The sequence below is a fragment of the Ostrinia furnacalis genome, unplaced genomic scaffold (assembly GCF_004193835.3).
Source record: "Ostrinia furnacalis isolate ACB-3 unplaced genomic scaffold, ASM419383v2 OfSCF5073, whole genome shotgun sequence".
Classification (NCBI taxonomy): domain Eukaryota; kingdom Metazoa; phylum Arthropoda; class Insecta; order Lepidoptera; family Crambidae; genus Ostrinia; species Ostrinia furnacalis.
In genome coordinates this window covers 59,135-64,847 of record NW_021135312.1, presented here as the reverse complement: position 1 = coordinate 64,847, position 5,713 = coordinate 59,135, and the positions used below count along the sequence as shown (strand labels likewise).

At 36.8% G+C, this 5,713-nt stretch overlaps 1 long non-coding RNA gene across 1 annotated transcript; it reads right to left on the bottom strand.

The window, feature by feature from the left end:
• Positions 1–618: 618 nt before the first annotated feature.
• On the bottom strand, positions 619–1,626 carry LOC114360520 (uncharacterized). The gene is made up of 2 exons (XR_003656518.1): positions 1,413–1,626; positions 619–932 (listed from the first exon to the last, which is right to left on the bottom strand). It is a non-coding gene; the product is annotated as an uncharacterized LOC114360520 (long non-coding RNA).
• Positions 1,627–5,713: the final 4,087 nt, after the last annotated feature.

Here is a 5,713-nt window from a genome sequence, read left to right as displayed (position 1 = left end):
AGGTAACATTTGTAAAATTCTACCGAAGAAACAATATGTCACATGCTTGATCTGATAATAAATTCATTCCATCCATTTAAATGTCATCGCCTAATGCGTCCAAAAGAACACAAATCATGTTTATTACATTTACAAAGAAAAAAGCAAAATAATAATTATTGGACACAGTGTTGCTCTCAAGATGCTCAGTGTCAGAGAATGACGTTTCACAACCTTTTGTTTCATTTTCGTTTCGAATTAACCTGTTTAGCAAGAAGGCTCGACATTTCGGAGTCTATTTTTGTGTCTACTTTTCTTCTTTGTACATTTTTTCCCGAAAAAAGCTGTCGCCGTCGGCAAAAAGGAAAATAAACAGGTTGAAAGGTTTAAAAAATATTTGATTTTGTAAAAATCACTATACAATCTAACAGTCTTATTGAAATAGATGTAAAATTACTCTTCATTGTAGTACCACAAAAAGTAACATAAAAATAAACTTTGTGAATCTATAGAAAAAAGAGATCTCTTACAAACTTCTAGACTTAAACAGCTAATTAAATACTTCTACTATCTCATTTAAATAGTGTGAAGACCTCCATGTTGTAAAAATGAGCAAAAATATTTCTTTCCTTTTCTCTATTTATCAATGAAGCTGTTTGGTTTCAATGGCCAGGTCTGAGGTTTGTTCCTCAAGGCGTCATATTGCTGCCAGTTGATGTACCAAAAAGGTCTGTAGTCTACAGGAACACTCTCGATTCGATTTATCAAGTTTCGATCGCCCTTAGTTTCGATTGGTACTGGAGCGTCTTCGCCAAATCGATTAGAAATTAGATCGATTTCACTTTGAACTGCTGGGAATCCAATGGGTCGAAATCCGGCGTAGGATGGCCTTTGAGCTTCAATCATCGTGATGATGGCCAGTAATAATAATGCAGAGATATTGCGCGCCATTTCTGGAAAAAAAGATTGAGTTTTAAAAATAGAACGGCAGTTTGATTTTTAAACTGGTTCAAGGAGTGGTACTTGAATGGTGAGAAAAATTGATCTTTTATTTTTAAATGCAGTTTTAGATTTTATCGGATTTTAATTAATGTAGATCAGGTATTATAATCGGCATCTAAGCCTTAGCCTTAAATTCCATCAATTAAAATTGAATAAGGCTAGAAATAATTACATAATCATTTTTCTGATTTATTTAACGGCACAATAGTGTGTGTTGCGTCTTTAGAAATTGATTCACTAGGTAAAACGCAAAATCAATGTAAAAATTAAAAATGTATAAAAAAATCAGAAAGCAGTTTCAACTTGATTTTTTTTTCTTTACGAAATAAACTCATCTAGTTTTAAAACTTGCAAAATAATTAGGATTCTAGATAAATAAAAAAATAACACTGGCTACGAATACAAAGGCACACAAAAAAAACACAACTTACCTAAAATCTCGATCGTTCAGCCACCCTTCAGCTCTAAGACTACACACACGTGGTTGCGAATATACTGAATTGTAATAATAAGGTTAAGTACTGGATGACTTGATTGTAATAATAATATCGTTACGAGGTTGCTTGATTATAATGTCAACCCCAACTGCACTCGGGATGCAAAGAACTCGTACTGAATGACGTCGACTGGTGCGACCGGTATATAAATACACGCGTGGACCCATCTATCACTAAGTAGACTTATGAGTGTGCTAGAATGGACTTAATGAGAGGGTCATAAGTAATTAAGTAAGGAATTGCCTAATGATTTATATTATTCACGAAAGAGTCATCAGTAGTTAAGGGATTTGCCTTTATTCAATCACTTGATAAGGACTAAATCTAATGTAATTACTTTATTATCTATTATTAAAATTGCTTTCAGAACACTAACGAGTTACATGAGCAATGGAGTTGGTGTTATAATAAGAGCAATTTACTAATTTGGTATCCTGTGACGTCATTTCACTGTGTACAAACACCAGCACTAAATACTTTGGTATCTTATGTGCTAGTGATAGGGGCTATTTTACATCAAAAATGTCCAGTATGATGTGCGGTCGACTGTAAAAGCAAATTTTATTACACAGCGGATAAATTGTTTTAAGTAATGAAACTCATTCGCCAGCAATCTATCACGTTCGATGACGTCCAGCATTTTGCGGGAGTTTTAATTAAAATGGGTAATTAGTTTTACAATGTAATTAATTTCCCCAGTTTAATGAGTGATGTGCAATATTTTGGAGATATACAAAAATAACATTTCCAATGATTAAACGCTGTGGCAGACACCATAATGGCAGTCTGCCAGTGTCCAGTATGTATTTTCTCTGGGATTAATGGAAAATTTACAAAATGTATTGTCATTTAAACGATTGAGACTATTAAAGTAGGTAAATGTAGAGCGGCATTAGTATAATTATGAAAAAATATTTAAATATTATTTAACTGATTGTTATAGTGTGTTGCGGGCTTTATGTGCACTGGTACGAACTGACGACAATAAATTATTATGAACTTTTAAGTTCAGAATTAATGTTAAATAAGTCGACTCTATCAATTCTTAAGTTTGCGTAAAAACCCACAAGTTGTATCAATTAATACATTTTACTCATACGGCAAAATGGCCACACAATCTGACCTGTAGTATGAACTTAATGACAAATAGCTGGAGGTCTAACTATTTTGGCTTTTGGTTTAGGTATTAACCTGGTTTGATTAATTTGTTGTAGTAGGTGCGTATAATGTAAATATTGGGATTGAGTAGTAGGTAAATATACATCGTTCGTTTCAGCCAAATGACGTCCACTGCTGGACAAAGGCCTCCCCCAAGGTTTTCCACAATGAACGGTCCTGCGCTGCCCGCATCCAGGCTCTTCCCGCGACCCTTACCAGATCGTCGGTCCACCTAGTAGGAGGCCTGCCCACGCTACGTTTTCCAGCCCGAGGAGGAGATCCGTAGGAGAACCAAAGTAACCGACATAGCTCGCAGAATTGCTAAAATCAAGTGGCAGTGGGCGGGGCACATAGCTCGTAGAGACGATGGCCGTTGGGGCAGGAAAGTTCTCGAGTGGCGAAATATACATATAAACTTATAATTAATTGAATTTTAATTGAATACGCCACTATCATGTACCTGTTAGCTTATGTATAATGATATACGAGTACGTCTTCCTACGCGTACCTAAATTTTGGGCTAGTCATAGAAAATCTCACGTTTCACACAGTCAAACTCATTTGACTCGTTATCTAAATCAAAATCAAAGAAAAAAAAATCTTATGTCATTATTGTCAAAATGTTATATATTTTTTTAAATTAAGGCGTTTTTTTAACCCTTTTTTGGGTTATTCCGTATTCGACCCACGACAACTCAACCCACTCATTATTTTTTCCTTACTCAACCCAATTTTGTTCCTTACTCTACCCACAACAAATTTTTAATTTTATGTTCCTTCGTTTCAGCCGAAAGACGTCCACTGCTGGACAAAGGCCTCCCCCAAGGATTTCCACAAAGACCGGTCCTGCGCCGCTTGCATCCAGGTACTTCCCGCGACCTTCACCAGAAGGTTGAAGACACTACACTCGAAGTTGTTGACAATTATGTATACCTGGGACAAACAGTCCAGTTAGGTAGGTCCAACTTCGAGAAAGAGGTTAATCGTCGAATCCAACTCGGCTGGGCAGCGTTCGGGAAGCTTCGCGAAATTCTCACGTCCGAAATACCGCAGTGTCTCAAGTCAAAAGTATTTGACCAGTGTGTGTTGCCAGTGATGGTGTATGGCTCTGAGATGTGGTCGCTTACTATGGGCCTCATAAGAAGGCTCAAGGTCACCCAAAGAGCGATGGAGCGTTTATGTTCCTTATTCACCCCAAAAACATTCCTAACTCAATTCGTAATCGAGAGGTTTTTTTTAACATTTATCGTAACAAAATGTTATTATTTGTTATTTAATAATACTACTACTATTATTATTTAATAATCTACTAAGACATTTAATTAAAACAAAAATGTTTCATTTTTCAAGTGGACCAGATGTGGAATTGTGTAAAGCAATCGTACTCATTTGACAGTTCATAACGTACGATTATTCTGTCAAACGCTTTGTTTAACTGACTTTATCGTACGTTATGAACTGTCAAATGATTACGATTGCTTTACACAATTCCACCTCTGAATGGTCTACTAAAAGTTGCCTCACTTTTCGTGCGCTTACTATCTATCTAGGCTTTATTAATCTATGACCATCATAAAAAACAAGAAAGCTTGAATGACACTTTAAACTTTAGAATATTAAATTATCCTCTACCTAGATATTAAAATAACAATCACGATTCAATAAAAATTGGACGTAAAAACCCAACACACCCAAATGTCTTCCATTCATCATTATGACGTACAATGTGACGTAATCGAGACCATCTTTGAAGATCCTTAGGCCCGCCATACATGGACAGCTTAAAGCAGCTACCCACCTCTCGTTCCCACCGCTGCAACTCCTGTGTAGCCAGGATCTACAGCTTGACCGCCAATAAAAACTCAACCAGTGAAGGTTAAGTTTGTCCCGGGGGAAAGTTAAACTGTCATTGGACCCGCAACGAAATTAATCAGAAGAACATAGGAGGAGTTCGAAGTTAAGTTTCGACTTCTCTCCATTGCAAAGCGGATGACAGGTGACAAACAATGGTTTAATAACCTTGAAGCAGCTAGTATTCGGCAGCTTTTAGGGCCTAGTGTGAGTTTTTTTCAAACGCGCTCACTAGCAAAAAATGACATTAAATGTATGACGGATTATACCGCGCCCCTAGCGGGAAACTTTCAAAAACTAAAATTTTCATATTTTTTTTAAACGCGCTCACTAGTGATGTAAACTCACACTCAGCCCACAGGTGAGTAACTCTCTATAGAACTGTAAGCTGTAACATTTTGTTGGTAGCGGCGACTGGTTGCGCCGCCATGGTGTCCCGGTGAAATATAGCCCTAAAAGGTCTTTTTAGTACTGAGACCTTAACAATCAAAGGACTTGTTACATTGGTAGACTGTGCTAGAGGAACCGCAAAGAGGTCTTAATTTGGAATTCTATAGGTAATATGTGGTAATACTCATTTCTAAATGGTCTCTATTTAGTGCTGGGAGCCTAAAAATTAGAGATCTTCTTACATTGGTCGATTTTACTAGAGTAGTGACTGGTGCATCGTTTGAGTCATCAAGGCGTGTAAAATGCAAGTCATTGTAAACAAACGTTTTATTAGATAAGTTGGTTAGTTGTTTGTGTAATTGATTCGTTTAAATAAACTGTTAGATGTAGACGGTTTTTACTATTATTGCTATTATTAGAATGATTATTCCGACCTCACTTAGTTTTTACTAAGTGGTTGGTTTTTGTGTGATTTATTAATAGAATACCTGACAGATACATTATTGAACGAAAGGAAGGAAGAAACTCCTAATTATAATTTTATTAATAAGATCATGGGTGTGAAACGTGGAAGGTCACCAAGGTTATCTCGCACCAGCTGCAGGTCTTCATCAACCGCTGCCTTCGCCGAATAGGTACACTGGAGCGAGATCAAGCGAGAAGCTCAAGACCGAACGAGATGGAGGACTGTTGTGGACGCCCTCTGCCCCATCTAGGGGACATAGGACCATAAGTCAAGTAAGTCAATAAGATCATCATAATACGGATAGTACTGATATTGGAATTTGTATCTGGTTTCGATGCCAAATTAGAATTTTAAGTTTTGTGGCATGGTG